This window comes from Urocitellus parryii, chromosome 2, assembly GCF_045843805.1.
Source record: "Urocitellus parryii isolate mUroPar1 chromosome 2, mUroPar1.hap1, whole genome shotgun sequence".
NCBI classification, from domain to species: Eukaryota; Metazoa; Chordata; class Mammalia; order Rodentia; family Sciuridae; genus Urocitellus; species Urocitellus parryii.
In genome coordinates, this window is record NC_135532.1 from 162,970,899 (window position 1) to 162,993,755 (window position 22,857).

General features: G+C 34.4%; 1 protein-coding gene across 5 annotated transcripts in view; it reads right to left on the reverse strand.

The window, feature by feature from the left end:
* Zbtb20 (zinc finger and BTB domain containing 20) overlaps positions 1-22,857 on the reverse strand; it is a 780,801-nt gene that overhangs the window by 230,623 nt on the left and 527,321 nt on the right. For 3 of the 5 annotated variants that reach the window (XM_077795340.1, XM_077795342.1, XM_026394620.2), the window contains one exon: positions 1,890-1,989. The exons of the other annotated variants lie outside the window; for them this stretch is intronic. The gene's annotated coding sequence lies outside the window, so the exon portion shown is untranslated. The remainder of the gene's footprint in view (positions 1-1,889; positions 1,990-22,857) is intronic. 5 annotated transcript variants of the gene reach the window in all.

Consider the following 22,857-nt stretch of genomic DNA (forward strand, 5'->3'; position numbering starts at 1 on the left):
AGTGAAATGGAAAACTGATTCTGTACATAATAGCACAAACTTCTAAGTTATATAGGACAACACTTAACAAAATAGGTTGAACACCTTTATGGTGAAAATTACAAAACTTATTAGATAACATGAAGGAAGATGTGAATAAGTACAGGGATGTAGTCAATGGGCAGAAAGAGACATTACAAAAATATCAATTTTCCTCTCAAATTATTCTCTAAAATTAATGTAATTACAAATAAAATTCAGCAGGGCTTTTGACAAACTTGACTGACTCTGAATTCATACCAAACAGCAAATTACTAAGAGGAGCTAAGAGAATTTTAAAAAGAAACAAGGTAGAGGTATCTTCCTTAACAATGCAAGAATATTATAAAATAATGGTAACCACGGCACTATGGTATTTATACAGGGATAGAAAAACAGTACAATGGATGAAATAAAGATCCTAAATATAAAGTGAAAAACTTAAAAACTGTTAGAAGAAAATATTGGAAGTTTGCTTTATGACCTTGGCATATGGAAAGATTTCTTAAATGACATAAAAGTACAAACCATAAAGGAAAATATCAATAACCATTAAAATTAGAAGTTTTAAAAACATTAATGTTATTAAAGATACATTTAAAATACAAACTACAAATTTTGGGAAAAGATATTTGTCCTCTCTAAGGCCTAAAGGAAAAAGAATCCAGAATACTATAACAACAACTGATGCCAAAACAAAACAAAGCAAAAACCTTCAAAATAGTGACAGCAAAACTAATAACTCAATAGAAAAATAAGCAAGAGACATAAATAGGCAGCACATAAGAGGAAATCCCAATGGCTTATAAATGGAAAAAAAGGCACTAATCCCTATTAAAACGACAAAAATTTTTATATCTGACCATTTCAGATGGGAAATCTCTCAGATTGCTAATGAGAATATAAATTGGTACTATCCTATCACTTTGAAGAGAATGTTTTAATACCTAGTAAAGTTCAAAAAATGCATATTTCTTAATTTTTAGCAATCCCACCTTGCTGTATATATATGCATAAAAATATTAATTTGTTTGTCAACAGAAAACATTGAAAATAGTGTCCAACAATGAGAGAATCAATAAATTAATTTTAGTAATATAAGTATAGCATATAACTTACATAAAACTAACTCATGATAATAGAGATCAGAATAGTTTTGCTTGTTTTTAACTTTTTGTTAAAGCTTTGGAGAATATCAAGTAGAAGAGAGCACAAAGACTCTTCCTAGGTATTATAAATGTTCTATATCTTGGGTTTGGAATTGTTACATAGGCATTATCTTAAACTCACCAGTCTACACATTTAGTTTGTCACACTGTAAGTAACTTAGGATGGAATAATAAAGGATGGAAACAGATTCAGAAACAAATATTCCAAATAATTAAAATTTTTTGAACCTGGGTTCTGGATCCTTATATTTCATATGATTCTTTATACTTTTATGTGTTTGAAATATTTTGTGTTAAAAAAATATTTTTTTAAGACAAAGACTGCATTCTTCCTTACTAGAATTAGGTAAGGAAAGCAGTAGTGTCATCTTTTCTCTACTGTCACTAACAATAGATCCCAAGTAATAAGTACTTCACAGCAAGTATATTTACAAAGTGAATCAAAAGTAAAAGTTTTAATTCATTTCTTAGCATTGTATAGAATTTTAGGCTTTCTTAAACAAGTGACCAGAAGTGTACGTTATTGATATAGACAGATGTTACCACTACACAAAGATCATCTATTTAAGTTTTTCAATTGATGATATAGGAGATGCATTGCCAAGGTCTTTTCTGATATAAATCAACAGGTGAATTGGCATTAATATTTCTGTTTGCTCATGGGTTTCACCTCTGGTTTCTGAGAAGAAAAAGAGACGATACCTTTTCAATGCTGCATTTCAAGTTGACCATATGGAAAGCAAGGTTTTATTCCAGCCAATTCTCTTTCTCTCACAATGTGGAGGAAAAGTGCCAGCCACTGCTACTCTTGCCACCAGCCACGGTACAGATGTTTGGAAAATGCAAAAACAGAGAAATGAAACAAAAAGAAAACCCTCAAAAATAAGTTTTGCATAAATTAAAAATAGAGTATATAATTATCATAGCTGTGATAAGGTAAATGTGTATTTTATTTTCTTCTGGTGTTAAACAAAAAGAACCTAAACAAACAAACAAAAACATTGATGTTTTGACTTAATCAGTGTTTTGTTGAAACTAACAATTACAAGGACCAATTCAAACATAGCTAAAAGTGGGGGAAATAAACACAGATTTCTGCTAATCTGATATTTTTTTTATCTCCAAGAATGTTAGAATATGACCTACTTAAATGAATACTTATTAAAAGAACAGACCTATTTAAAAAAATGTTTTCATGTACAAGATGGTAACAGAATAAGTGTTTCATTGAAGTCTTTTAAAAGAAAAAAAATAATTGAAATAATAAAGATTCCTTACACTACTCAGATAAAATACAACTAAGAAAAAAAAAATCTTCAGTCTGTTCAAATGTACATTCCTTAGCTTAGCCGGTACCAAGTCCTAGTTACTGTAACAGCAACTGCCCTATTAGACTTAAGCACACCAATGCAAATTACTGAAATGAGACTTTGTTTAAAAGAAAGGTTTAAAAATGTAATGTAATCTCTGAGGGGTGTTGCATGAATTGAAAGTCAGCTCTTGTTTTAGGCCTTGCTTTGCCACAAGCCTATTGTATATGTTGGTTCATTTTATTAAATATCTTTGGATCTTAGTATCCAGATTTCTCAAGTCAGAGTGTGATATAAAGTCAGTCTGCTCAAAACACTTTTATGCCCGAAATTTCTATGAATACAATGAATTTACTTTCGTATAAGAGGTGTTTTCCTTCTTTTCTTACTTTCTTAAAATAAATACATAATAAAGAAAGTAAATAAATATTAAAAACACAAGCATACACACTAATTAGCTCTCCCCTGAATAGGAAGAGAAAACACCCCCCCCATTATCTATTTCCTAATGTGTATTTAAAAAGAGAGTTCCCATAAAGAAGACTTTTGTTTTTTTCTGAATCAAAAATAACATATCATTTATTTGCCATTTAAGTTCTATTAAGAAAGAAAACACAAAATCATTATGGAAATCCTATTAGGAACTTTAAAAAGAAAGAAAAAGTCAGTAAAACTCTATTTAAAATTCAAATTGTTCATTCACATATTTTCTTTTGAGAAACCTTCAATTGCTGCCTCAAACTATCCTCACTTCCTTTTCCAGAGACAATGTCCTTAACTGTATAAAGAACTGGGCCCTCTTCTCACACCCTTTCCACCTGTCCTTTGAGGTAGTTGTTCCATAAAGCGGAGGTATAGATTACAGCATGAGATATTTGGGATGGGAGTAAAGCATTCATCTGGGAGACAGTATTGTGGTCAGTTTGCCAAGTCTAAAAGAAAATTAAAGCCTACACCACTTTGGCAAGAAATTTGGCTCTCATGGCTGAACAACAATAATCATTTTTACACAAGACTTTTAAAAATGAAAGCATCTGTGGTACTAGCCACAACTTAAGTCAGAGAATGAAAGTTTTTCATGTTAATATTTAAAATAGACCAGACAGCATCAGTGTACCCTGAACAGACCTGAAGGGTCTAAAAAGAATACAAGGCACCTGACACCCTGGTGAATAAGAGAAGCTCAGTATTATGAAAAGGCCACAGTCTTAGGGCAAATGCTGCATTGTTCCAAGTGCTGATATCCTATGGCACCAACAAAAGCAGAATGTTTAGCAGGGTGGGCCATAGGCAAGCTCCTATTACAGGCTCCAGACAGGCTCTGTAGGCTGATAAGGCTGGGACCCACTGAGGGTGGGTCCCCCAGGGGAGGAGGACTCTTCAGACAAGAGTCAACAGTTACACAGTGTGTGAGCACTCCCTGCTGGCAGCTGAGGTTGGGATGAACTAACGAGGTCTTAGGGAGGGCTGCCTGAGGTTTCTGTGAGGGTGCTACCTACTTGCCTTTCAGGAGATAAGGGCATGTCTCTGATTAGATTAAGATGTTCTAGATACTACGCCAAATAAGAAGTAGGGTAGGGGAGGCCACCAATAAGGAGGAACAGCAAGAACTGGCAAAACAATGTATATAGTGGGAATATACAATTTTCATTTAAGTGTCCCAGCCATTAACATTTGATAAATGTGTATGTGCATGCACGTGTGTGGGGGTATGGAGTAGAAAGAAAGCAAAAGAAAATGAACTTTCATGTAGTTGATTTTACCCTTCCAAGAGTAATCCTTGGGATAGTCCAATGTATTCAAAACATCTATATTTTACTAGGAAATCCCATTCATAACTTGATGGAATTGCCTAGTATGCCCACTATACCACCACACCTATGACCAGATAGGTGGTCTTTGTTGACCTGTACAAGCCTGGGCCAACAATGCTGGTATCTTCCCAGTGCTTTGCTCTGTTAAGGTTCTTCTTTATAATAAAATGAAGGTCAAAATGGCAGCCTGCTAAAAGCAGCAGTATTTCAATTGCAGGAATAACTTGCTTGTCATCAACTTGTTAATGCAATAGTCAAACATTTCTTTGACATGTACAGTATCAGCTAACTTCAGCAGATAAAGGGTCTAGAACAGGAAGATGCTGCAGATGCTTTAGCTTGGAGGAAGGCTTAACAGAGCCAAAACGTCAGCAGGGCCTGTTTGTTCCATACTTTCCGTCGGGCTCTGTGAAAGAAATGTTAGATTACTGCAATGACAAGTTTGTGACAAGCAAGTCATTTGTGCAACTGGTGCGCTCCTGTTTTTATCTGTTTACCATTCAGACTTGTGAATGCCATTTCAAGCACTCATAGGATTTCTGGCTCCCATTAAGGGGAAATGGTTCCTCCATGTTTAGAATTTTCTGCCTCAAAAAGAATTACTAAGCAATTATTTATCCTTGTGGTCACAGTGTCACACAACAGCACTCTTGAGTTGTTTTGTTGGACTCTGAATCATGAAATGGAGTCCTGAACACTGGATGGCTTGGAGCATCAGAAATTTCTCATCTAGTTTATTGGAACAACTACAAAGCAAGCTTGTGAGAGTCAATAAAATTGTGGCCAGCTTGAAATACCTTGCTCTTTTGCTCTGGTATCATATATCAAGGCCATATGCTTCAAGGCACATAAACTCACTTGCAACAAGTAGATCCTGAGAGCTAAGGCCTGGCTAGGTTGCAGACACTGACATGTGATCTAACATATGATAGTTTTGGTGACAGGATGGCTTTGGCTATTGAACAAGGAATTACAGATTTCTCCCTGTGTTATAAGGGTAATATTAGGAGGTCAATACAAATCCAGAAAGCATCTTAGCTGTGTAATAAAAATGAACATATAATATAAGAATAACACTTAGGATCATCCTCTTTAGGATGACTTTGTAAAATGAAGGGAAAGGAGACCTGGCAGGTTTGGAATCAAGAATTCAAGATTCTTGGGCTGGCATTTTAGCTCAGTGATAGAGCACTTGCCTCACACGCATAAGGCACTGGGTTTGATCCTGAGTACCACATAAACTAAATAAATAAAAGTAAAGATATTGTGTCCATCTACAAACTAAAAAAATAAATAAATTTAAAAAAAGAATTTAAGATTCTTCATGTTAGGCCATCCAGTTACTTTTGCTAAGTCATTTTAACCTCCTATGAGGCTAGAAAACAATAATACAATCCTTGTTCCCTGTTCACTTGACATGCATAGTCTCAGGGTTAGTGTCATAAAGGATAAAGAATATCTTTAGAACTTAAGAACCGTGCTCTTCAAATGTCATGTATTCCTTTTTGGATTTAAAATTTTTGTCTGTTGTTGGTATTGAATTTGTAAATAATTCTAGGTATAACAAAGAACATAGGAGCCAAAAGTTTTTGAAGCAGGGGCAGTATTATCTGGGGAGCAAGTCAAACTGGAACCCGAATGTGAAGAAACAGACAAAAAGCAGCAATGTAAGATGAGGCAGAGCTTTGAATGGATGATTAGAGAACATTACAGCACAAACTAATAGTCCTTATTGAATAAAATTTTTATTGTTAATAATCCTTTGCCAGATACTATACATGCTGCACAATCTACATGTGTAATTCAATCTTTTCACAACAGCTTTATGGTATATGCATTCTCATTTTTTTTTTCAAATCTGGGAACTAAAACTTAGGGATTTAAATACTTAACTATAAATATGTGAGTTGCATAGATTCAAAACTAGTTTTCCCTCACTCCAAAGCCCATATACTCTTAACCACTAAAGAACTAGAGTGATTTTCACTGCCTTCAGAAGCTTTTCTCTTGGATTTAAATGGAAAACATTTTAATTTGTAAATGTAGAAATTAAAGAATTGGATATAAAAAGGCCAGCAAGAAGAACCTGGCTCTCTCTGTGTTGCCCTCCTTCTTAGGCTTCTGTAAAAGCTGAGCTTTAAGATGTCAGGCCTGATCCATTCCTCTCTAATGCACTGGGGAAGGGGTAAAGTGACTCTAACCTGATCACAAATCTCTGTGCAGGGTGTTGGGGGCATTGCCTGTGTCCACAACAACTCTCACCTCCCTCTTCATGTGTATAGCATTAGTTTACCTTCTCTTAATTCCCATGTTACCAAGAGCCTCCTTTTGTCACTTGTCTGCTATTCTTTTTAGGTGGTGGTGGTGGTGGTGAGGTGGACATCTTTCTTACCATGACAAGGACCCTTGAAACAGTCTAAACTTCAAACTTTGCACAGAATATATCCTTTGTTCAGTTTTCTTCTTTGTTCCTCTTTAATGATAGCTTTGCCATCAGTCCCATTTGTACAACTCAGAGTTATGCAAATCAAACTGGTAGGAAAGACTTTGCAGCTATCCCATCTTAAAATGAACATGTGCCCAAGTGGTGAAAACCTCTAAGTGAGGCATGTCTCCTGAATATTATGTGTCTAGAGGCTGTTTACCTTGTATGAGTGGCAAATTATGAGCTCAGTGAGATCTGCTTTATGTTCCCTGGATGTTTTTTAATGTGTGTTCAGAGTATATAACAAGAGATTTTAGCTCAAGCAGTTTTTTTTTTCCAATGGCATTTCTTCATTTTTAACTTTTGGAGTCTCTATCCCAAATACAGAATTTTTAAATGCTACTTAAAAATACCTGATGCATGTAGAATCATAAACTCACATGGTAATGACATGGCAAAGGACATTACATAATCAGTGGTCTGAGTCATGATCTGGTGCCCAAGTCTGCTCCATTCAGCATCTGCTCAACATTACCAAGGGCATGGAATTCCATGTCACAGGTAGTTCCATAACACTGTCAGACACTTCTCTTTGTAAAAACTCCTTTTCCTTATATTGAACCTTAATTTGTCTCCCTGGCCCCTTATTGCTTCTAGTTCTTTCTCATCCTACTTTTCAGTCTTGAGCACCTCAGGGAATTAATAGCTTAATTGTTCATTTAATGACAACCTTTGTTCATACCACATATCAAAAACTGAGTATAGATGTCCTGTCTTCTCCCACTCCCCTTACCCAATCTGTGCCAAATTCTGACTCTACCTCTCTCTAAGAAAAAGGAAAGCTAGTCAGTCTTCCCTTTTTCTCTCTTCTATTTGGATAGAGGGAATATATATGGCAAAGCATTCTTAATATTTTTGATTTTTGTCCCATTCTGCAAAAAATCTTCCCTGACAACCACAGGCAGATTTTTAATTGATATGGCTATTTATAGGCCATATAATTTATTGTTCAATCAGTGACATTTTTGAAGTTTGCAAGGGCCTTATGATGATTTTACCAAGACTATGAGGCTTAAGCCAGAAACGTTCCAGGCAAACCTACACAGCATCTTGCACAGATCTCTTTCTATAACCAATCACTTTGTATGGTAATTATCTGTTTCCCATCAGTTTCTCCCCCTACTCAGTGAGCACTCTAGCAACAGAAATGTATGTACCTGTGTACCTTCAATTCCTGGAAAAGAACTTGGCAGTTTAGTATAAATAAATATTTGAATTTAGGCTTTTTCCCTATTTACAATCTGTGGGCCTCTCTCCTTATTTTATATCGAATACCACCAACACAATTGGCTTCATAGTTTCAGAGATAAATAAAAAATATTTAATGCCATAGGAAGGGAATGGTTTGAGTATAATGGTAATTGGTTTGACTCCAAATATTGACAACAAAAAAACAATGAAACATGATGAATTTTCCACTAAAAGTCTACTGCACATTTTCTTAAAAAAATCTTAAACAAGATGTTCTAATCCTTTCTTCATAATTTTTTTCAGCAACTGCAACTACAATTTCATGTTTGTAGAAATCAATTATTGTGGGAAATGATGGAAATGGTGTTATTCTCCACTAAAATGTTGGTGGCATTTCTATTACCCTCACTGTGGTCAAGTACATTTAAAACTCCTGGTGACTTTGGGCAATTTTTTTGCTTTTTAATAAAGTGGCTTTATGGAAGACAGGGAAGAAAACAAAAACATTACTGAAAAATGTAATTTTTTTCCCTTCTCCCTGCCACATTTTAGGCCATTCCAGAAAGATATGAGTCTATCTTCTTTAAACTAAAGAATTTCATAGAAGACAATCCCACCACTCTCCTTTTGGTGTTTAGAAGCCCAAGAACCCACCTCCCTGTCAAATTTAAAGTTTTTCTGTTGCAGTATAAACACATTTTATTACTATGGAGCTTCTATGAAGAAGAGAGAAAGTCCCATTCTTTCTTTCCATAATTTGCTTGAAGGTTGGGAGTAGCTCACTACCTTAAGCCTCTTTTTTTTTCTAAGATAAAACAAAAACAAAAACAAACAAAAAACCCTCAATGTCTTTGATTCTTTCTTAAAGAACGGCATGATTGTGTCTAATCTACGTCCAGATGAAACAGGAGAGATGTCTATATTCTGTATGTTTCTTATACATTCCACTTTTGCAACTGTTATTAAATTTTAGTTTTACATATCATACTCTTGATTAACCTTGTGCGGTATATCTAGATGCTAACTTGCCCTCAGAGCTAGATACACTTTATTTTCAATTCATCAATGACATTGACTAAGCCATCATGGGCAGTGGAAAGTACAAGACTTGCAAGATGATTCAAAGGAAACAAAAACACATACCTACTCTTGGAGTGTCTTAAATTTGTTGAAAAAGAAGACAATCTCACATAAAAGAAGCAAAGTAGGCAAGCATGTGTGGTGTTAATTTAGCAGCTATTAGCACATATAAATCAATATAGCTATATGAATTTTTCTACATAAATGATAGTGAAGTAGATGAGTTGCCACTTTTGAGGTTTTCTTCCCCCCAAATGAAACTAACAATAACTGTTATTTAACAACGTTCTGTACATGCCCCCATCTCTGTTTTTACTGAGTATTCATTTTAAATAATTGTCCTCCCTCATTATTGCTATTTGAACATTGTGCATAAGAGCACTGCACTTTGGAAATGTACATTCCTTATGGTCAACATTTAAAATTGTGATTTACAGCCCTTTAGGCATTCTGTTATCCTGTTGTTAATGTGATTTTGTATCACTCTTCCCTCTCTGCTCCTTAAAATATAATTTCAAATTAAAATTAATTTTGTTTTGTAATTTTGAAATGCCACACCAACAATTTAAAATACATTGGGTTCGCCAATGTTGGACAACACGTATCTAGATCATCAAGGTAGAAAATGTCAGAATCCAGGATTGACTCCAGTGGTATACCACTTCTGTATTTCTCCATATTGATTCTGATTCACTGCTAGTCATTTCTTGAGAATTCTGAAGTACTTGGCATAAAATAAGGAGGTAGGGATTTTTTAATATATTTTGTCAATTGAGGGAAAATTAAATTAAAATTCTGCTAGTGGTGTGGAGAGAGCTCACAACTCTAGCTTTGCCTCAGTTCAGTTGAGCTCTTGTTGGGCTAAGAGAGAAAAAGGTATCAGCAGGGCATCATGCCCTGGTATTGTCAAAGGACTGGCAAGTCAGTTTTACCAGGGCTATCCTAGGATACTTCATAGAATGGGAGCGATATTTCCGTGTCTTTAACTTGCAAGAGAGGTTTTTAAATGGTTATATTTGGGTGTACTTTCTCATATAGTGAAGTTCCATTCGACAGAGAAGAGAAAATCAAGGTAATGTGAACCACAAACTAGTGAGCTGAACTTGAGCATGACAGCAACCCTTCCTGGGTACTTAGCCATACAGCACCTTTGAGGCATGAGTTTTGATTTCTATACTAACTTATCTTTAAATTGCATTGAATGTGAACCCAACAGTGCTGTTAATAAGCAGCTTATTTATTAATTTATAGAGCACTTTCCTCTAAAGACATTATTTATTCCAATCTACTTTTTTGTCTAAACTTTCTTCTATTTTTGTCCAGTGTAGTATATTTTCTATAGATTTTCTATAAAAATCCAAAGTATACATTTTCTATCAGGTTTATTGGTTCTTATCTTCCCAGTCTATTTTATTCACAGTTTTTATCACTCTAAGAGACTCACATATCTAACTCAACCATCATTTTTCTAGTAACTGGATCTATGACTGGTTAAGCAGATGGCTTCCAGGCTATTATTACATCATCAGAAACTGAAAAGTATAGATTTTACACTTATTGGGGGGAAAAGGGATTCTATTGTAGGGAAGTATATAGCTGTTTTGAAGGTCATTTCTTCACAAAGAACAAAGACAATGGTTCCTATTGTAAGATATGCGTATCAAAAATTTAGTTTCAACCTTTTTTACAAAGTAAATCTTAGAAGTTATTTTTGGTTCAGTGGATCCAAGAAAGAGGCATTAAGAGTTAAAGGATATTCTCTTAGATATCTGGAAACCTAGGTTATTTGGTATGAACATGACCTGATGTCTTAGATAAAACTGGTATCTCAAAATTAATAAACACTTAGCCACACTAATGAAGAGAAAGAAAACACAAATTACTAAAATTTGTAATGGAAAGAAAATACCACAAGGGACATTATTGGAATACAGAAGATAATTAGAAACTATTTTGAAAATTTATACTCCAATAAAATAGAAAATCTTGAAGATGTAGACAAATTTTTAGAGACACATAATCTACTAAATCAGGAGGACCTACACAGTTTAAACAGATCAGTTTCAAGCAATAAAATAGAAGATGCTATCAAAAGCTTACCAAACAAAGCCCAGAACTAGATGGATTCTCAGCTGAGTTCTACAAGACCTTCAAAGAAGAATTAACACCATTGTGTATATATATCACAGTTTCTTTATCCATTCATCTATTGAAGGGCACCTAAGTTGGTTCTACAGTTTAGCTACTGTGAATTGAGCTGCTATAAACATTGATGTGGCTGCACCACTATAGTATGCTGATTTTAAGTCCTTTGTGTATAGACCAAGAAGTGAAATAACTGGGTCAAATGGTGGTTCCATTCCAAGTTTTCTAAGGAATCTCCACAATAATTTCCAGAGTGGTTGTACCAATTTGCAGTGCACCAGCAATGTATGAGTGTACTTTTTCCCCCACATCCTCGTCAACACTTATAATTGCTTGTATTCTTGATAATTACTATTCTGACTGGAGTAAGATGAAATCTTAGAGTAGTTTTAATTTGCATTCTCTAATTACTGGAGATTGGAACCAACCTAGATGCTCTTCAATAGATGAATGAATAAAGAAACTGTGGGGGCTGGGGTAGAGCGCTCGCTTAGCACGTGTGAAGTCCTGGGTTCCATCCTCAGCACCACATAAAAAAAAAATAAAGATTTGTGTTCACCTACAACTAAAAAAAAAATAAATAAAAAGAAACTGTGATATATATGTATAATGGAATATTACTCAGCATTAAAAGAGAATAAAACTATGGCATTTGCAGATAAATGGATGGAGTTGGAAAATATCATGCTAAGCAAAGTAAGCCAATTCCCAAAAAACCAAAGGCTGGATATTCTCTCTGATAAGTGGATGCTGATCCATAATGCGGGGAGGGGGCATGGGACGAATGGTAGAAATTTGGATTGGGCAAAGGGGAGACAGGGGACATGGGGTAGGAAGGATGGTGGAATGAATAAGAAGGACATTATTATCCTAGGTATATGTATGATTGGACAAATGGTTCGACTCTATATCATGTACAATCAGAGAAAGGAAAATTTGTGTTCCATTTGTCTACAATGAATCGAGATGCATTCTGCCATCATGTATAACTAATTAGAACAAATAATGAATAAATAAATAAATAAATAAATTATAAATGTTTCAATAGATAGGTATGTTTGTCCTGATTTAAACATTACACTAAAACATCACATGGGTATCTCATAAATATTTATAATCTTTTTATATATCAGCTAAAATACATTTAATACAAATACAAATTTCAAAAAAAAAACAGATTAGGCAATGATGCACACCATTCTGAAAGTTTACAAATACACATCACTTGGCTATTAAAATATCATGTAATAAAAAAATTAGTATAATTTGAAAAAAATAATTAACACCAATACTCCTCAAATTATTCCATGCAACAGAAACTGAGGGAACCCTTCCAAACTCATTCTGAGACTAGTATCACCCTGATACCCAAACCAGACAAAGACACATCAAGGAAAGAAAACTTCTTTTTCCCTTTCTTTAAAGTTCATATACTTGATGTATTCTCATACTGCCCTAACATTGGTCTCTCTGTAGAGCTTGAAAGGCCAATACACTGTTGTTATCTAGCGCAGTTCATGGGAAAGTTGATAAAATAATACCTTAAGGATTCAACTTATAAATGTGCCATTTCAATGAAATATTAGAAGAACAACTGAGAAATGTCTGAAAATAGTAAATAGTTTTGTTTCAGAGAACAATTTATTTTTCTTACCAAGTAATATTTCTTCTTCATACATATAAATCATTATTACACTAATCTGAAACTTGAGCTAAGGATACATCACCTGGAAAGTCCCAGTGGCTTAAGAAACATATAAAATATGTTAAATCATAAAATACAAATAAAAATTGGCCCAAATATCATAGCCTAAGGAAGAATGAAAACAAAACAAGCAACAAATAAAAACCACCTAGAATATAATTTTAAAATGTTTTCCTCAAACCTGTTTTATTATATGCATACTATCTTTCCTAACCTCCCATATGTATAATTGCTGAAAGTCTTATTATGTTTTCTATTTTGTCCTTTATTAGTTTGCAAATTGGAAAGGCAAAAGTGGTTCTCTCCATTTTGATTATTAAAAATGAGACTTAAAAAATATGCTGCCAATAATCCATCACCTATGTACTATAAAACCTACCAAATGCAGATTGTATAATGTCATTTACTTCAGTTTTTGTAAGAGTACTTTAAAAAAACTCTTATTTTTGTATATAGTTTGAAAAATGACATATAAACGAGGCAATCAGAAAGGTGGTGACACATGTAAGATGCCTATAAACTGTCTACCAGGTGTTGCCACTTGTGAAAGGATCTGACATGCTAATATCCACTCATTGGGACCTGTTACTGAGGCACAGAGAGCATGATGGCTGGCAAGCCCCGCATTTAAGTGCAGTTATCAAGGCCCCCAAATATTGACAGAGTGCCAGATTCTCTGAAACTATTGATGTACACAGCCGGCCACAGCTCCAGACACCTCTCAGACAGAGTCTTTAAATGTCACAGATAAATGAATTTTCATGAAAGGGGAAGAGAAAGACTGAGAGAGGGTGGGGGGAGAGGAAGGGAGGAAGGGAGGAAGAGAATGAAAGAATAAGAATGGAGAAAGAACACAGAATGAGAGATAGGAAAAGAGAGAAGGCGATCACTTCCATAATCCTGACTGGGAAGGGCCTGGCATCTTGCACCTGAAACTCAGTCAGAGATCCTTACTAAGGAGGTGAGAGCTAGCCTTCATGAGGCCTTGTTACCTGTGTACTCAAGTACCGTTAATCAGTTCACTGTATTGTATTTAAAAAAAAAAATTAAGGTAGATACATAATACAGAATAGCTTCAACAGACTTTCTGAACAAAATGTGGTTCAAATATAAATATTGCCTAACTCAGTCTGAAAACAAATTCAAAATAAAGTAAGGTAAGGGAGCCACAGACACAAATAAACATGAAGAAAGTCTCCTAAGCAGTTCTCCAAGTATATTCAAGGTTAAAAGCCAAAGAGACATGACATCTATTTCTTGCCAAGGCACAGATGTGTCCTCTGACATTTTCTTTCCAGTCCCCCTGAAAGTAGTGACATCTAGTGGGTTTATCACAAGATACTGAGGAATGCCTTCCTCCTTCATTTTTTTTTGCCAGCATTTCTACAGAAAACATCTGCCAGGCAAATATGTAAGAGGTAAATCAGTTACTTGACACATGATTATATTAGATGTGAGCCATGGTTATAACTAGAACAACCAAGTAGTCCTTAGAAATCACGTGTAACTCAGTGTATTTTAAATGTAAATGATACTTTTTTTTTTACTTTAAAAGTCTTCCATCTGCTGAGAGCACCTTGTCTTGACCTTGATACACTCTGTCATTAAAAGCAATCATTCTTTCAAGGTTCAAATATGGCTTACTTGTGCGTTGACTTTTCTGTATTGAGAGCTACATAATCTCAACATTTTATATACAGTAATCATGTCAATGCCCACAAATAAAATTATTCCTTAGATTTTAAAGTGTATGGGTAAATTAAAAAAAATCTGCAGCAAAATGGTTTCACAAAGCCCTAATTGACTTTTTATTAGAATTATAATAAGCCTTGGTATAAATTATTTTTCTGCATCTGGCCCTCTGTGTCTTGGGTACTTAAGACATTAACAGGTACTTCAAGAAAAAAGTTCCATAGATCACACATTCAATAGAGCTTTTGTTTTTGCATCAACTTTTCAGAGGATCCTTTCCTTTTTTATGTTAGGAGATAAAATGAAAGGATTTAGATTTCCTGCCATAGGAAAAAATAATTATTTTCCCTTTTCTTAAAGGCTTTTATTTTGAAGACAAAATCAGTTTTAACTCAAATGGAAATTGCAGTAAAATCTCAGACACTGTAATCAGTAACTGCATTAAAACTCTCAAGAAGTATGCCAACTTCCATGTGAGGCCACAATTCAGCCAGGATCACAAAGAGACATTATCCACTTTGCCTGTGGCCATACTGCCATTTTATACTGCAAAATTTTTATACTGTAAAATTAAGGTTCAAGGCAATCTTCTCTAATATGTTACACACACATATGTATACATCCATATGCACACATATAGTGACTTTTCTCCTGTGAACATATAATAAACAGAAAGGTTTTGAGTTACTTTTGATTAAGGTCTAGCAAACACTTTTAAAAGGCTGTTAGAATTCATCTATTCCTCCCATGATCTCCCTCCCTACCCCACTATGAGTCATCCTCCTTATATCAGAGAAAACATTTGACATTTGATTTTTTGGGATTGGCTAACTTCACTTAGCATTATCTTCTCCAATGCCATCCATTTACCTGCAAATGCCATGATTTTATTCACCTTTATTGCCGAGTATATGTGTATATGCCACATTTTTTTTAACCATTCATCCACTGAAGGACATCTAGGCTGGCTTCACAATTTAGCTATTGTGAATTGTGCTGCTATAAACATTGACGTGGCTATGTCCCTGTAGTATGCTGTTTTTAAGTCCTTTGGGTATTGACTGAGGAGAGGGATAGCTGGGTCAAATGGTGGTTCCATTCCCAATTTTCCAAGGAATCTCCATACTGCTTTCCATATTGACTGCACCAATTTGCAGGCCTACCAGCAGTGTATGAGTGTGCCTTTTTCTCCACATCCTCGCCAACATTTATTGTTGTTTGTATTCATAATAGCTGCCATTCTGACTGGAGTGAGATGTTATCTTAGAGTAGTTTTGATTTTTATTTCTCTAATTGCTAGAGATGATGAACATTTTTTCATATATTTGTTGATTGCATATCCTCTTCTGAGAAGTGTGTGTTCAGGTCCTTGGCCCATTTATTGATGGGATTATTTGTTTTTTTTGAGGTTTAGCTTTTTGAATTATTTATATACCCTAGAGATTAGTGCTGTATCTGATGTGTGAGGAATAAAAATTTGTTCCCAAGATGTAGGCTCTCTATTCACCTCACAGATTGTTTCTTTTGCTGAGAAGAAACTTTTTAGTTTGAGTCCATCCTATTTATTGATTCCTAGTTTTAATTCTTGCGCTATAGTAGTCCTATTAAGGAAGTTGGGGCCTAATCCCACATGATGGAGATTAGGGCCTACTTTTTCTTCTATTAGACACAGGGTCTCCGGTTTTATTCCTAAGTTCTTGACCATTTTGAGTTGAGTTTTGTGCATGGTGAGAAATAGGGGTTGGGGCAGGGGATTAGCAAGGATGGTGGAATGTGACATCATTATCCAAAGTACATGTATGAAGACATGAATTGGTGTGAACATACTTTATACATAAACAAAGGTATGAAAAATTGTTCTCTGTGTGTGTAAGAATTGTGATGCATTCCGCTGTCATGTATTTAAAAAATAAAACCAATAAAAAATAAAATAAAAAGGCGGTTAGAATTTTGATTATATAAATAAAAGTGTTCACCAAATATTCCATGATTGGTTAAAACAAACAAAATATTGTGAAGTTGCTAAAAAACAATAAGGCAGATTTAAATGTATTAGATTATAAGGTAATAAGACATTATATATGGTACAATCCCTCTTGTATGAATACAATTAGGAGATACATATATGTACTGGCATACACATGAATATATTTTTTTCTGCCAGGAATTGTTGAAGCAGCACTTTCTACTTGGGCATTTCTCAAAACTGTACATATTCCTGTATTGTCCCTATAAAACATGATCTCTTTGCTACATTATAATAGAACATGGCACCTCATGATGGAAGCTGTGGAGTTGGAGGCCAAAGTGGCCTTATGATATCCCACAGCGATTATAGTATTTGCACTTAAATAGTTTCTGAACACTCAGAAATGTTCTCTTCTGAGTGCAATAGAGATGCTTCCCAGTAAGGTGAGCTGCCTTAGATGTTCTTAAAATACTACAAAAATTGAAGGAAGAATACAGACAGGTGATATAGTTGGTGTTGTATCTTAGGGAACTGATTTGATTATAACACCTTTGAATACTTGTAAGATTTGTTAAGCATCATTTTCTGAAAAAAGGTAAAAGTCCTCACAGCTCAGCCCTACTATTCATTTTTTAAATATCATATTCTCTTTTCAGCAAATTTAAGAATTTCCCATCATTGTTATTGCTATTATTGAAAAGAAGATAAAAAGGATAATAATTTTATTGACTGCTTTTTGTGGGTTGGGTTTTACTTCCATTATTTTCATTTAATTCCCAAATGCCTCTATTATTATTATGGTTGTTGTTAGTATTACCATTTTATAGATGAGAAAACCTAGGCTTGAAATACTGAAAAACTAGTCACATGTTACAGATCTAGTAAGAAGCAGATGAAAATGTGTATATAAATCAGGCTGATTCCAAAGCTTTCTTTTCCATTTTCATTTTCCAGATTAGGTTTATAGGGCTCCCTACTTTGGGGTCCCAGAGCTTTCTTATCTTTTGTTAACCATGTGTTTGAGTGTGTGTGTGTGTGTGTGTGTCAGAGAGAGAGAGAGAGAGAGAGAGAGAGAGAGAGAGAGAGAGAGAGAGAGAATACAAATTCAAGTAAAATATCTCTAGGACTCCATTTTCCTCACCTCTGAAATGGATAGCACCTTTCATTGCGAGGACCAAATGAGATAATGTAATGAAAGCACTTAGTATACCTAAAATAAAACATTATCATTATTGCTATATAAAGGAGTTTCCCTCCTTTGCATAATGGATGTGTTCTGAAGAAGGTGATTATGAAAATGTATAGGCTTAACTTCTATTATCAAATCACAGAGCAATTACATTATAAAATAACAGAAAAAGATTCCTAACAGATAGAGATGAACACTTGACGGAAGGCAGGGGTTTGGGTGGAGGCTGAGTCTGTGGGGGCTTTCCTGGGAGCAGTCTGTGGGTTGGCAGCATTTTTAGATCCTCTTATCTCCCTCTCCTCAGACTCCCTGTTCCGCAACTCTTGAATTCACTCCAGCAGTTTCCAAAGATGATTCCCTTCTTTTCCTTTTGTCTGGTTTTGAGGTATAAAGGAATGTTTATGCAACAACAGTACTTCACCTGAAAGCCCGTACTTCCTATATAATAGTTAGAAAATTTCTCTTTGATGTGGGATTCCCAATTAGGTAAATTAATCAGTGCTCTATTTACACTCCAAGTCTGGTTACCAGTTTCAGTTATATGTATTAGTAATAATATTGGCATTAGCTGCAACATATTCATTACATGGAAAGGTTTCTGGGCCAGGAAATATGTCTTCTAGTTTCTTAGAAACCCGACACTTACTAGTGAGGCCTATAAATAAAATGAAAATTTAAATAGTACTGACTTCACCTTCAACTCATAACTAAACTAAACCTGACTCTGGGACTGAAGAGCTATTTTCTCCTTCTGGTCTCATCAGCTACAAGTGTTACTAACTGAGGTCAAGCTACGTGCTCCCACCATGCACATCAGGCCAACAACCTGGTGCATCTTGGGGTTTGCCTTTTCTTGTGATACCAGAACTTTTACTTAAATTAGTGCTATATTTTTTTTCTCTTAGGACATCCTTTTATTCGTGGAAAATATTCAGAATGAATGGAATTTTTAAAATAAACCATCTGTTGCCCAGACCTTGGGAAAAGCAGCAATGTTTGAAAATACCAGATTCTACTAATCAGGGGCACAAAAGCCTTATTAAATGTACTCATTTTCTTATCTGTAGAGCTCAGGTTGGAAACCAGATCCAACCTCAGCATGCCAACAGGTATCAAGTAAGAGAGGTCAGCATAGTCTATACCCTTATAATCTAGTCTGGGCACATCAGCTCAGAAATACTCTTCATAAATTTGAAAAGGAGACCTTGTTCCAGATAACATTGTAAATGCTTGGAGCCTGGGAAGCAACCAGGCATCCTCTCATCTTCATTTATATTATATTTATAATTTGGCCATAAGAAGACTATAGGGTCTACTCAAAACTACCTTAATCTTACTGTTATGTTTATTCCTATTTTTGTCCTCTATTCCCCCACCTTATTATATTTTTCTCATTTCTAAAGATCAGAAAATTCATTAATTCATTTACTTATATATAATAAATATCAAATAACCTAGGGAAAGATGGATAGATGATAGATGATTGATAACTAAAAACAGACAATAGATAAATAACTATGTAAAACAAATTGAAGTCATGGCCTCACAAAATGGTTAAAAGAAAGAGATTCCAGATGAAGGATGCTTTAAACTAATTATTTGGAAACACTTGAGATTTCAAAGTATAGAGAGTAAGGAGAAGTCATTTCAAGCAGAATAAACAGCATGAACAGAAAGGTTATCATGCATTGGAAAAAAACAAAATCATTTGGTTTGTGAAAGAGAGTAATGAGAATAAAAAACTGACAAGGGAAATGTGGTCTTGATAGATCACTAGAGCATGTGAATATCAACCAAAGAATAGTATTCTGTCAATAATTAGGTCCAAAGAAAGTATAATCCACAACTCCCTGATTTTCATAATTTCAGTAGAGAGTAGTATAATTCATCACAATCTCTGATTTTTTAGGCTGTACAGGGAAGATGCTACATTAGTGGTGGAGAATAAGTCCTCTTATATATCTAAGATCCCCACTCCAGCTGAGATTATCACGACTCATCTATTGAGATTAATGATGTCATGTGATTTAGACAAGAATTTCACCAGCTCCTAATCATATCAACATTGGTTCTTCATTCTCAAAAGTACATTCTAGAGTTGCCTACAGGCTGATACTGAGTGTGGCTAATATGAAAGAGGTACCCTGAGCACATGCGAGATGGCTATAAAAGTTTGATAAAAGCTGTCATTTGATTTTGACTAGAACCAACATGTTCATTAATGGTCAATTTGGTTCTCCCTATGATCCAGAGGTCATTTCAGTATATGTGGAACTATGATATTTTCTTACATATCCTTTAAGGTTTTCTGATAAATGTTTAGAATTCTGTGACTCTAGTCATAAAAGAAAACTCCTTTCCTAGCATTTCCTCTCCTGCTCCCTCTTTATTGTTCTCTATTGTACCTATCAGCTTCTGGAATGCTTTTGGTTTCATGTGTGCATTTGTTTATTTTCTGCCCCTCCTCTCCAAATGGTAGCTCTTTTAAAACAAGGAAGATTTGTATGGGTTTATTTTGTACACTTTTTATCCCTAGTACCTAAGACAGATACTTGTTGAAATACTGATTTTGAAAATGAAGGCAAAATATAGAGAAGGGGAGTTTTTGGGGAAAAGCTTTCTACATAAAACTCTCTTCAAAAGCTCATTATATAATTCGAAAATATCATTAATTACTTCATGAAATAATTTTCTATAGACTTCAAAGCACTTTTAAAAATGTATCTATTTTTTTCTTACCATTACTGAAATAGTAATCCTATTCTTTCCGTATTCTATAGATAGGAATAATGGCAGAGGTGTGTTTTGGAGCTTAGCAGATGAGTCCAGGTCCCCTGATAACAAGGGCATCTTGTAGGCACTATTTCATATCAGTTTGTATCTCACAATCAGTGAGCTTTTAGTGCTGAATTGTTTAGGGTACTACAAGTTGAACAAATAAATAATATCATTAACTTAATGCCCTTCCTGCTAGCATATGACCTTCTCACAGAAACAAATAAATAGGCAAATAATTAAGCAAACAAAACAAGAAATATAGAAACAGAAAGAAGAACAACATAAAAGAAAGGTGACTTTTTGTTCTTAATTTTATTTTTTTAACCCAGATTATTCTTTTCCCTTGTTATTATGTTGCATCTTACTTGCAGAAAGGAATGAGATTTAGTGCACTGTCAAAATGATAAGTCAGCCACAGCTCATTGAACTTGGGAACATTATGGCTTCTGTCTCTTCAGATCCTCTTTTAACCTGAAAATATCTTTTGGATTAAAAATTGAAACTATGAAAATACTAAAAGAAAACATTGGTGAATTATAAATTTGGCATCAGAAAGGACTTCTTCTAAAAGAATATATATGTAGAAGTCATATAGAAAAGACAGGTAAATCTAATTATACAAAAAAACCTCTATATGGCAAAAAATTACAGGCAAAGTAATAAAAGAAGACAAAATAGGAAACATTTTTTTTGCAGCTGATGTAGATAAAGTAACTGTTGCTTTAATATATAAATAGCAGAAATCAATAACAAAAGACCCACAATCCCATAAAGAAAATGCAGAAGAGATAAATAGATATCTTATAGAAAACTAAAACACTAATACCTATCAAAAGATACTCAGCATCACTTATAATAAGAAAAATTCAACATAAAACTGTACTGAGACACCATCTTTTACTGATAAAATTGACAAAAATCCAAAAGTCTAACAAAAATACTATTTCACTTAGACTGAGAGTAAAATGGTACTTGCATATGTTACTAATGAGAATGTTAAATGATACAACCCTTGCTGAAATCCATTTCTCAAAATCTAAGAAACATGTATCCTTTTAATCAATAGTTTTGCTTCTGTAAATTTATCCTGAAGATAAACCTGCAAATCTATGAATTGATTTATGGACAAGGTTCTTCCCTAAAATACTGTATAAAGTGACAAGAAGTTATTTATTGATAGGGAGTAGCAGAACAAACTATGATATATTTATATAATGGGATAGTGTACAATGGAAAAAAAGATGAATGCACTAATATGGAAAGATTCCCAAGATATACAGGAGAATGCAAGACTGAGATACACTGAAAAGGTATCGAACAATGAAAGATTGAGAACAGTGTACAAAGTGGATAAACTTTCATGTGAGAAGGTGAGGGGAAAATATAATATTTGTTTTTCTGCATAAAAAGATCACAGTAATTTTCTTAAAACAATTAATTAACACAAGTGCATACTAATGGGAAGAGAGAAGTGAATGGAGAGAAAGAGAGAAAACTGTTTTATGTAGATTTGATTTTTTTTGAATCCTGGAAATCTATTACCTATGTAACTAAACAAATATATTTGAAAACTAATTCAGGAACAATCTCATATAAAAATGAAATGAAAGACAAAGCAATGATGAGATGGTTCCTGAACCCCATAAGCTTCCTTCAACTTTTAGCTACAGGTATAGTCACCCCTTTTGGACAAATGTGGTAAAACAGTTTGGCATCTTTAGAGCACAAATGCTTCAGCGTTCTTCCATCTCTAGCTTTGTAGCTGTCTAATGATGTTATTAGTGGATCTACCAGTAAAATGCATTAAAATGTTGCAGCTGTGAACTAATTGGGATGAATCCTCTTGAAAATCAAATGGTGATTCCCTTATGTTTCCTTTCATTGTTGCATGGAGAGGACCTAGTTGTCCATTCATTGCTAAGAAGAAAATGCATTTGAGGAGTTTAAATGTATGCAGTTATTAAAAATAATAATCATAATATCTTACTTCATTAAAAGATATTTATCAAGATCCTAAAGTGCTCAGGTGATAGATTCCGTTTGTGTAAGATTATTAACATGAGGCAAAATAGGGAATTAGGCCGATGATGTATATTGAGTATTTAGGAGTTTCTAAAGGAGAAATCTATATAAATAGCACATCATAATTAATAATATTCTAGCGGCATCCAAAGTTTTATAAAATAAGCCACACATTCATTCACTGATCAGAAACTGTAGTGCAATACATCCAATTGGGCTATTGGTCCAATAAGTTGTTTCTGCAAAGGTTTATGTATGTTATAGTCAGAATGCTATCAGGAATGACCTAG